The following is a 12,432-nucleotide window of genomic DNA, read 5'->3' as shown; positions in this document are numbered from 1 at the left end:
AATACTTAATGCTAGATTATTCATTGAAAGGCGCTTAAGTTTACGCTAAAGCTCCACTATGTATGGAAATAACTTCTTGCCAGCCATATTACATACAGCTATTTTGGGGTGCTTGATTAATGTGTATAATGAACACAGATTTTGCACAAGATGGAGGCAGATAGTCTAAACAGGTGAAAAGCAGAGTTAGGGCAGTTCTTGCTCCTGACACTTCCATTTAACAAACTGTCAACATCTAGGTGTCAAAGAAATCAGGGTAGGCTCACCCATCTTTTGTGACAAAGAAACCTTTATGATCAGAAAAAACTGAGAGAACCAGATTTTCCTTCTGAAGACTACTTAGTGACAAGGAAATAAATTATATGTAAAAGAAAAGAGAAATAAATAATATAAAAATAGTCACCTCTATGAAGATGCACAAAGCCTAACAATCCCAAAGGAAGACACTGTATATGGCATGATAATGATGTCAGCAATGATATTACTGAATCATAATTATTGAAAAATTTTCCTGGCTACTGACTTACTGGCTTAGAAGAATATGAAACTAACCAGCTTTTTCTGGATACTTTTATTTTTAGGTTTGTTGCTCTGATATATTGTAAGATTTTTCCAACATGAAAATTTTGCCATGTCAGTGTAATGGATTCCAAGAATGCTAGCTTTTATCTAAATACCTTTATGGCTAAGAGTATGTTTTTATTGAGCTCTTATTCTGAGATTGTTGCTTTTATAGACTAGACAAACTCTCCAAGACAACCACTTCAAATGTTTCTACATCTGCTACTTTTGCTGCAGTTTCCTTGATCTGGAGATTTTTTTTTTTTTGTATCAGAAAATCTTTCAAAGAGAATACTGGGTAAAAATAAAAATTAAATTTAGAAAGTTTTATAAGTCATTCTATATGATAATAAAATAGTTGAAAAGGTAAATAATATGATCCTTCTCTTCCATACTGAACCATCTAGTAGGCCATCTAGTAGCACACAATTTTGAGACTAAGAAAGCAAAACTGTTTTTATCTAACAGAAGGGAAAGAAGGACTTGATGGGAATTTTTTTTTAATTCTGTGTTTGCAGCAGGAATCAAATCATCATTATGGTATCAATTTAGATGGCATTTTCCAGAGTCCTCTCTGCAGTGTTACACTCATCTTGTAAATGAGAAGACTGAGTAAGAGAAAGAAAGCAATTTATGCAAGCTCAGATATGAAAAACTAGATTTCTACAGGGCCTGATGTTTGCTGCCACTTCTCTAGACTGGTTGCCTTAAATGTACCTAGACTAGGTTTGGCTTGTTCTCATCCCACTGGTGAGGACATTTTGGGAGTATGGTTGAAGGAAAGATACTTAGAATATTTGTGTACTATTGCAGTGCCAGATACTGTATCAGATATTTTCCATACATTGTTATCACAGGGAGCCAATGCTTTTAGCCAATTATAAAAACATATATGGGGGAGGACACAAAGGAGTTGAAAACACAGTATCCTTAAAAATATTTTCATAGTAAACAAAGAATTGGATTTCATATGGTTGTTTCTTAGGGTAGTCATCTGATTACAAAATGAGGACCGGATGCAATGCAACTATGTGAAGGAGATTCACCAAGTGGCTAAGGTAACGTGGTCCAGGTATCAGCCTTGTGGTACTCCTCCTCAGAGTATGCAAAGAGATTCTTTAAGGAACTGTTAGACATATTGTATTAAGTACAAACCCCTTCAGGTAGATTAGACATGTTATCCTAATTATTACTTCTATTAGTCAATTTCTTGATTAAAGATAGATAAATGACAATTTGAAGTTGGATTTTCCAGTATATGCTTTGGAAGATTAAGTCAGTGGGCTATAGGGATGATACCTTCAGAGAGGTGGGCTGTCCCCTGAGTTCATTCCAGATTTATGATAACTTAGAATTTTTCACTTTACCACTGATGTTCATACGGGCTGTCCTTAGACAATTTTCAAAGAAGATTTAACCTGGTAGGCACCTACAGTGGCCACAGAAAAGGAAACCTCAGTGTGCTGGCTTCCTCCTGTGCCACTTTAGCAAAGCTGGAAGTATGTGTTTCAGAATTCCCTTCTCTATATGGTTCTAGTTTGGGTTGGCCACAAATAAATTTGTGTGAACTTTGGAGAACACAAGTGAGGCAGCAGCCCTTATGCTCTGAAGGTTGGTGTAGGATGTCAGTCACTGCTGTGGCTCACATACATTGTCACTGTTCAGCTGCTTGTTCGTATGCATGAGTCAGCAGTTGAACCCACAACTTCAGCTCCTTGAAGTGCTGGACTGGGAGCCTGTGAATCTCCATGGTGGAAGGCATCAGCTTTGTTGTTGAAGTTGGAGGCAAGGCTCAAGTTTGTGCTCATGGGTTCTAGTTTATCTTGCTCTCCCTGGCTTCACATCCAGATTTTCTTCATGATCACTGGCTGTGCTGAGGCATCTTAACCAGCTCCTCAAATGAGTAAGATCTAGTCCTTTATTCCATGTCACTTAGTGCTTTTTCCCTGATTTAACCCTAACTGCTACACTCATTAATGTCCAAAGAAAACACACATTTTAGTCCTAGAAAGCTTTCTGATTTTCTCGACAGGAAGTTAATTCCCTTCCAATGTATACAGATTAATTTCTGTTCCATATGGCATTAAAGTAGTTACTATGTACCCAGTGCAGTGAAAAAAACTTTATACACAACATATGATTTAATTGTGAAATAGTCATGTTAGGTAAGTATTATCCTCTTTTTACTGAGAAACTGAGGTTCAGAAATGTGTCTAGGTTCATACAGCTGACTTTAAGCTCATGTTCTATATGTACAGCATTATTCTTGGCCATCTGAATCTCAGAAAAAACAATTCTCTTCTTTTATCCAGAGGAGGTTAAATACTAGAACCACTCTCTCTTGAGGCCACTCCAAATTTATAATAAAAGGAAATATGAGAAGATAACTTAATCTACTCTTTCTTATAGGAGGAAAGTTTGTATCTAGTTAATTTAAAATTATTTTCACATTAAGAAAAGGAACTGAAACACTGATATATTTCTCAACATGGTTTTGGGTTCAAGCCTATTAGGATCCTGTTCTTGGCTTAGCCTGATATTTGCAGAGATGTTAAAAAACAGATTTAGCAATATAGTTTACAACTGAGATTCTAGGTTCAGTCAGTGACCTTTGGCCCACTGCCAGTTGCTGCCTGAGCCAAAAGCCAATGAAGAGTCCATGAAGGCTGCAAACAATTTAACACTGTTTTTCAAAAAGTTACCTTCAAGAAACTAGAACGGAACAGTAGTCAACAACTGTGCCTTAAACTTCATTGCCATACCAGGTATGGGCCAAGAGATGCAGACATGTAGTCTGGGATATCGGACAAAGGGCTAGTCTCCAAAATGTATAAAGAGCTCACCAAACGCCACACCCGAAAAAAATAACCCAGTGAAGAAATGGGCAGAAGCCATGAATAGACACTTCACTAAAGAAGACATCCAGATGGCCAACAGGCACATGAAAAGATGCTCAATGTCACTCCTCATCAGGGAAATACAAATCAAAACCACACTCAGATTCCACCTCATGCCAATCAGAGTGGCTAAAAGGAACAAATCAGGAGACTATAGATGCTGGCGAGGATGTGGAGAAACGGGAACCCTCTTGCACTGTCGGCGGGAATACAAACTGGTGCAGCCGCTCTGGAAAACAGTATGGAGGTTCCTCAAAAAATTAAAAATAGATCTACCTTATGACCCAGCAATAGCACTGCTAGGAACTGACCCAAGGGATACAGGAGTGCTGATGCATAGGGGCACTTGTACCCCAATGTTTATAGCAGCACTCTCAACAATAGCCAAATTATGGAAAGAGCTTAAATGTCCATCAATTGATGGATCGATAAAGAAGATGTGGTTTATATATACAATGGAGTACTACGTGGCAATGAGAATGAATGAAATATGGCCTTTTGTAGCAACATGGATGGAACTGGAGAGTGTGATGCTAAGTGAAATAACTCATACAGAGAAAGACAGATACCATATGTTTTCACTCTTATGTGGATCCTGAGAAACTTACCAGAAGACCATGGGGGAGGGGAAGAAAAAAAAAAAAAAGAAAGGTTTGAGAGGGAGGGAGCCAAAACATAAGAGACTCTTAAAAACTGAGAACAAACTTGAGGGTTGATGGGGGTGGGATGGAGGGGAGGGTGGGTGATGGGTATTGAGGAGGGTACCTGTTGGGATGAGCACTGGGTATTGTATGGAAACCAATTTGACAATAAATTTCATATTTAAAAACAAAAGAGGAATCTTTGGATGAGATTTGTGTATACATGACGAATCACTAGGCCTATATATAGTTTTGTGGAATTGGAGGATGCTAAAACCATCAAGGGGGTAATAGATTTTAGGAGTTGAGTGAAGAAAATAATTTGATATAGATTATGGTCCTTCAACCAGGAGAGGCTTTAAAGAGTTCTAGGGGTAAAATAATTTTACCTGGCATTTTATTAGACTTGACATGTTTGATTAAAGGAGTTATGGTGGTGAAGTAATGTGGGTGAGATGATTATCAGAGTGAAAAAGGCCTACTGCCAACAAAATTTGAGGAAATTTTTCTGTGGCTAGAAAGCTGGACGACATAGGTCTACAACATGAGAGAATGGGGCTTCTTTAACCTCTCTGATCAAGGCAGGTATATCTCCAAATATTGACCTTAACAACAAGTCAGAGACCTCGCCTCAGAATTTAGGTTTTATTTTTCCAAAGGCAACAAGGAACTTGTAATAAGATTCAAATTTAATAAATTTCAACTCAGTAATTCCTAATTCATTTGTTTTGTGTCCTGTTTTGCATGATGCCTCACTAATTAAGCCAGATTTGGTGTTGTGCTTCCTGACAGCCATTATCTAACCAGGAACTAGCAGAAGGAAACCTACATTTGTTCAAACATGAAACCGAAAAGACTGGCTTCCATCTAAAGTAGTGGGTCTTAACAGTTTTTGACTGTGGCCCCCTAAGACAGACCAACAGACTCGATGGTCCATTTGTCCCCACTTTATGACTGTATAAGTACCATGTGGTCTGGATGATTCATAGTATCATTTTTTAGAAAATCATGTGTAATGTGAATCATATGCTAGAAGGTAAAAGAGCAAGCAACCTAAAACAAACTAAAACCAAAAGTGATGAAATCTAATCATAGTTTATAATGAAAAGGAAACAGCAACCAAAAACTACAGATAACTTAAAACAAATCCTAATGACATTATCAATATAGCATTCCACCTGAAAATGGCAGGAACCTGAACTGTCTACATTTGTTCATGCTTGTATAGTAATAGCTCAATTACACCCTCAGCTGCATGGATACCAGGCTTCTTGGAGAAACAGTGAGTTAGAATATTCGGTAAACTCTATCAATACATTATTTAAGATTATTTAACTTGTAACTTTTTACAATTATATTGTAGGTTACTAGTAAGCAATATCCAGTCACAAGTGAAAATGAAAGTCTGTGAAATGTGTTATTTGCCCATAAGAATCACTGCATCAAGCATCAGCCAGTAGGAGCCCTTTGCCAAGGATTGCCTGTACTTGAAGAATCACTGCTCTGGTAAAATGGCCCAACAGGAAAGGCTTTTCACAGTCCAGGTTGTTCCTGTGCAGGGTTTTGCTAAAACTACTCTTTAAAATCAATTTTTTTTAACGTTTATTCAATTTTGAGAGACAGAGACAGAGCGTGAGTGCGGGAAGGAAAGAGAGAGAGGGAGACACAGCATCCCAAGCAGGCTGCAGGCTCTGAGCTGTCAACACCGAGCCTGATGAGGACCTTGAACCCAGGAGCTGTAAGATCATGACCTGAGCTGAAGTCGGACGCTTAACCGACCAAGCCACCCAGGTGCCCTAAACTACTCTTAATATGACATTAACACTCTATAAATAATCAAGTCATCCATAGGGAATCAAAGAAAACATACAAATGGGAATACAATAATGTTTATAATGTATATCTAACATGTCTGCATGCACCCTGGTGAAGAAAACATCATGTAACACTGTACTATGGCTGCTGTCCAAGTGAGTAAAGTAAAAATGCAGAAAAAGTGGTTGTTATAAACAACTGTTAGGTCAGAGATGGCTTTTAGCCACCAAAATTTATTTGTTTCATTGATCCTGAAACAATGCAGCCAAGTCAGGTAGTGATTAGACAAACTAACCTTTATGAATACAGATAAATTTCATTATAAATGTTTATATCTTGACAATATAGCATAGTTTGCATCATTGTGATAATAGGTCTGTCTTCTCTAATAGATGGTAAGACACTTATGAGTAGAAATGGCGTTATTCACCTAAAAATGTGAAATTTGGAGCCACACTGCTTGAACTCACATCTTAAGTCTGCTACTTTCTAGCTGTGTGACTGTAAGTAAGGTAAACTCTGTGTTTCAGTTCTGCAAAATAGATATAAAAATAGTAGCAACCTCACAAGGTCAATTTGAGGATTCAATGAGATAATGTGTATAAATTCTTAGGATAGGAACTGAGAAAGCAATCAATAAATGTTAGCCCTCATTAATAGCAGCAGTTGCATTATTATTAGTTAATATATATTCTACACTATTTAGATTGAGCTTTACACATGGTTGATACTACTAGAATTGCTGTAGAGTTTCTGCTAAATTATGTTATTTATTTTTTTGAGGGGCAATATAGAATGGTAAGAGGCACAGTGCTAATGTTCAAATTCCAGCTGTACCACTTGCTATTTATTTAATCCATGTGCCTCAGTTTCCTAATCTGTAAAATGAGAATAACACCAGCACCTTCCTCATAAGGCTGTTATGAAGATTAAATAAGTTAAGATTTATAAACTACTTAGAATAGTGTCTGTTTCATAATGTTAAGTTAAAAAAAGTGTTTTGACCGTTCTCCACCTCCTTCCTCCAGGAGTTCCACCAAAAATACCTTCACAAGTTGAAGAGGATGGATAAAAGTAATTATCAGAAGTAAAACAACAAATGAATGTTTGCTGTTATATCCTAAGACAAACCATATAAATGTTGGAATGTTATGAAAAGATTATCCAGATTTTTGAACACCTACTCTAAATCTATTTTAAATTAATCAGTTTATGAAACTATACCTGCATGTTGTATGGATCCATAATCAAATTTTACTTGTTCTGGCATGTCAGCATGTAGATTTAAAATAAATTATTATTTTGTTTATGGATTTAGTACAGCAGCTTTAATGTGAGAGCAAGTTGTCATATGTATATCATATCAAGGAAAAAAAAGACCTGAATCTAATCATTCTTTATCTAAAGGGTTTTATTTTTATTTTTTTTTCAATAAATGAAATTTATTGTCAAATTGGTTTCCATACAACACCCAGTGCTCATCCCAAAAGGTGCCCTCCTCAATACCCATCACCCACCCTCCCCTCCCTCCCATCCCCCATCAACCCTCAGTTTGTTCTCAGTTTTTTTTTTTTAATTTTTTTTTTTCAACGTCTTTATTTATTTTTGGGACAGAGAGAGACAGAGCATGAACGGGGGAGGGGCAGAGAGAGGGAGACACAGAATCGGAAACAGGCTCCAGGCTCCGAGCCATCAGCCCAGAGCTTGACGCGGGGCTCGAACTCACGGACCGTGAGATCGTGACCTGGCTGAAGTCGGACGCTTAACCGACTGCGCCACCCAGGCGCCCCAGTTTGTTCTCAGTTTTTAAGAGTCTCTTATGCTTTGGATCTCTCCCACTCTAACCTCTTTTTTTTTTTCCTTCCCCTCCCCCATGGGATTCTGTTAAGTTTCTCAGGATCCACATAAGAGTGAAACCATATGGTATCTGTCTTTGTCTTTATGGCTTATTTCACTTAGCATCACACTCTCCAGTTCCATCCACGTTGCTACAAAAGGCCATATTTCATTCTCTCTCATTGCCACGTAGTACTCCATTGTGTATATAAACCACAATTTCTTTATCCATTCATCAGTTGATGGACATTTAGGCTCTTTCCATCATTTGGCTATTGTTGAGAGTGCTGCTATAAACATTGGGGTACAAGTGCCCCTATGCATCAGTACTCCTGTATCCCTTGGGTAAATTCCTAGCAGTGCTATTGCTGGGTCATAGGGTAGGTCTATTTTTAATTTTCTGAGGAACCTCCACACTGCTTTCCAGAGCGGCTGCACCAATTTGCATTCCCAGCTTATCACTACATTTCAATTTCTCTCTCTCCCTCTCTCTCCCTCTCCTACTCCCTCTGTCTCTGTCTCTGTCTCTCTGTCTCTGTCTCTCTCTCTCTCTCACACACACACACACACACACACACACACACACACACACTGCTGTCTGGCTTTTCTTCCTTTGCTCTCAAGGTCAGATGAGGGCTTTGGTAGCTAACAACTCCTACATTTTCAGACAGAGAATCAGTGAGTAGGTAAAATAAAATTACAGTCTTTTCAAAAAGTAACATGCTTGGCAGAAAGGTATATTGCGACCTCCATAATGAGATGGTAGTGATGAATAAGAAGCAAGAACCAAAGCAGAATTTAGTAATGTGGACTAGATAAACATGAGAGAGGATATTCAGAGTCCTAGGACTCTCCTCTGGCACATGGGACACTGAGCCTATGGTAATAAGTTCCTGGGAATTCCCATTATGCATACATTCCAAGTGAAGGCCTGTTTGTGCTGAGCAGGGCTGGCCTACGACATGGAGGTAGCTGTTTGCAGGCTGAGGACAACAATGGAGATATCCTGAGACAGGCAATGAAGTTATTGTCACATTTACTCATTCATTCATTTATTCATCACATGCTTACTGAGCATTTATAAGTTACTATACCTATATTAGGTGTTGAAATATAATGCTGAACAAAATGGGAAAGCTATCCTTTTCTGTCATGCATGTGGACATGTCCTCCCTACTATGTACAAGGGAGAAAGACACTTGGCAGACAATCACATAACTAGGCATATACTTACAAATCATAAAAAAAGGTTTTGAAGAAAATATAGAGAGTGCTAAGAGATTGTAATAGAAGAAGCTGATTTAGTTTAGGGTAGTAGTAATCGTGCAAAGCCTCTGTGTAATTTCACATTTAGATAGAAGTCAGCCAGGAGGGGAAAAAGGGGTAAAAACAGTTTCAGTATAGGGCACAGCATGTCAAAAAGTAGATGATCAGGGTGGTTAGAGCATAGTGAGTGATTTCCTTTTAAGTAACTTTAAGAAAAATATATAAACTGGAATAACAAATATATGTAATTAATAAAAATCTGTGTATTTTACAATACCACAGATGTCTCAATCTTCTCTATTATGAAATAAACATTTCTGCTATAATTGCAAAGCGCAATGAGTCAAACAGTAAAACCAAATTGTATTTGCCTTGTTTTGTGTATTTTTATTGAGCTGCCTTCCAAAACAGACCACTGGGGATTATAATCTGGTTCTGCTTAGAGGGAACCCCGTCTTCCCTCTCTGCCACACACACACACACACACACACACACACACACACACACACACCATTCTTTTCGTAAATTGTTTAAAGGGTATTTAAAATTGATATAATCCTGCCATTAAATTCAATTAAATTTTCTCTAAATTTGAACCCAGAGCACAGGGAGTTACTATATTACAACAGAGATAGCAGTCTATGAAACTCAGTACTCAGGTTTCATAGTCCACTTCCACTTCAGCCCCATTCCATTCAAAATGGCTGTGCTATCCAAATGAATAACTGTAAGAATGAAGATGAGTGGTTCATCATGAAGGTGATGAAATACTGATATTGATCTTCTGTTTTAGGACAATTTAACATAAGGAAAAATACTTTAATTTTTAAATAGGTGTGTATAAACAAAAACAACCAAGTATTCCTGCAAAATATAAAAAGCAATCATTTAAGTGTATGTTGTTTTGTCTCCAAGGTCCAGGCAATTTTAATTACAATCTTCCACAGTCTCAGCAATATATCATGCCAAATAACTACTTGTGCTTTATAACAGCAGTGCCTCTGTATGTTTTTTCTGAACTTAATAAAAAATAGGAACACAGAGCAAAAGAGAAATCTGGGTACAAATCAATCCAGGTACTGAAAATGTTATCAAAATCAACATATGAACACACATGTTTCTTAAACTTTTTGAAAATTCATTCAATTAGTTGTTAAAGCATAAATTCATTTGTGGAAGGAATCCTACCATGCACAGAGAAGCAGGGTAGAGTGTGCAAAGATCACTGGAGTAGGTGATCTGGGTTCCAGTCCTTACGCTCACACTTTTTGCAACACAGTTTTGGGTAAATCATATAATCCTTCTGAGTTTGAGTTTTGTCATTTGCAAATGAGGTTGTTATGAGGTTTGAAAGACAATAAATGTGGAAGCTCCCTTGATAACTGTCCTCAAGGGAACTCAGAGCCTAGTGAAAACCTCACTAATAAATGTTTTCTCCTTTGAATGTTGGTTATAGGCATTTGAACATTGGTTAGGCATACATTTTGGGGCTAGCAATTATTTTAAAACAAGGAATAGAGTTAGAAAGTGTCAATACTTCTACTACGGGATTAGTGGGTCAGTGTTACAATGCAGGACTCCCCTGCTCCCCACCCCCTGACATAATTAACAATATTCCTTACATGCTGTCCCTCTGTCAAAAGTTAGTTGGGATAAATATCACCTGTCTTAGAAATACCTTCTTACAGACTCAGGACACATTAATAAAAGTAGGAGGCAAAAGGAGACTGATTTCCTTCTTGGAATAATCTTCTAGAAGTGAAGTTACTAGACCTACCTCTTGATAACATGTAACTAAATAATGCCCTTCAGAAAAGTGGTAACAGTTTATATTCCTCTACAATACTCAATACTCAGGGATATTCCTGATTACCAGTTTGATTCACTTTTTACTATATTCCATAAGGTAAAACCACAATCCACAACATTCATCTATTTTCTTCCCTCACAGTATACTACTGTCCAGATGTGCACGACAGGATGGCACAGGGGGAGTGTTTAAAAGTGCCTTCAATGGCTTACTGCTGCTTTTAGGATAAATCCAACCTCTTCAATAGTTTACATGCTCAGGGTGAAGTGGCCTCTTCTTCCTTTTTGAGTCCCATCTCTCACTACCAACTTCCTTCTTGAATAGATCAGCTGTCTCTCATGTTTAGGATTTTTGACTGGAGCACTAGATTCTAGAGGGAGCCTGGTGTTCAGACAGCATTTCTGACAGTGAGAGCGAAAGTGGTCCCCTTCACGCAACTAAGATTCAGACTGACTACGAATGTTTGTGGCAAATATAATCATTTGATTTGTCAGTCACTTAGGGGATCAGGTTTTGAGACAGGCATTATTCTCTTAGAGGGGAAGACGCTTGGAGAGGGTACAGAATGAATACCTAGGAGTGCTAACTGCTCTCCTACTTCAACCCAAATAAATGAAGATATTTTTCTACACTCTAGTTTTATGAGAGAGCTATAGAATAAGAAGATGATTTAAAAGATTTGCTGAGAAAAGTAATTCAAGTATAAATGATTAAATCTTACACACTTTATATACCTAGATGGTATACCTTCTACCATGTGACAGATTAAAAATTTTTAATATTCTGATCACCAAGAAGAGTTGTTGAAATTACTTAAAAACTTGTAATCCATGTTTTTTAAGGGCTCCTAGTAAGAAGCTACAGTTACATTGGCACAACAAATTCCCTTTTAATGAAAATGGCATACAATGGGTTGATTTTGTTAACTGAATGTTCTGGCTAACAAGATTCTCAGTCTCCACAGTGCTACTGTCCTACTTTCTCATCATCCACCTAGCCTGGGTATAATGGCTTTGACTTTGGCCTCCTACCTCTTCATTAGTGCTATGCAACAGAGGGATACAACAAGCCACTCTCATCATTTCAGTCCCCAGTTCAAAATTCTTCAATAATTTTTTTTTCACTGCAAGAAAGAGCCTAAGTACTTTATCTTGAAATTCCTGATCTAAGCCCTGCCTACTTCTCTAGGCCCATCTACTGGCCCCTCCTCATGTGCTTTCCCTCTGTTTTTAGTGAACTGGTAATTCTGAGCATCATGAAGTCCCTGGAACATACCATATTCTCACACAAGAGAATGTGGTGCACTTCCATATACTTCTCCCCATACTACTGCTACTTATCTTTCACTCTTCACACAAACACTCCACATTCTAAATCTTTTCTCACTTTCCCAGAAAGCTAAGGCTGCCCCCCTCCCCTAACGCTCCTACACTTCTTGTACCCACCCATTACAACAATCAATTTACATCAGAACTCTTGGTGTTTCTTTCTCTCCATATAATAATGCGCTATCTATGTGTTCTCAGTTTTGCCTTGAGCACCATGCTCCAAGACTAATAGGTAAGAGATGCTCATTTTTATTTTTTTGGTTTTTGAAATTTTTAAA

At 37.8% G+C, this 12,432-nt stretch overlaps 1 protein-coding gene across 4 annotated transcripts in view; it reads right to left on the bottom strand.

Moving 5' to 3' along the window:
- Nucleotides 1-12,432, bottom strand: part of CNKSR2 (connector enhancer of kinase suppressor of Ras 2) — a 301,363-nt gene that overhangs the window by 76,104 nt on the left and 212,827 nt on the right. The window lies entirely within an intron of this gene.

The sequence above is a fragment of the Prionailurus bengalensis genome, chromosome X (genome assembly GCF_016509475.1).
Source record: "Prionailurus bengalensis isolate Pbe53 chromosome X, Fcat_Pben_1.1_paternal_pri, whole genome shotgun sequence".
Classification (NCBI taxonomy): domain Eukaryota; kingdom Metazoa; phylum Chordata; class Mammalia; order Carnivora; family Felidae; genus Prionailurus; species Prionailurus bengalensis.
Note: the sequence above shows the minus strand (reverse complement) of the source record. Positions and strands in the feature narration are given on the sequence as shown.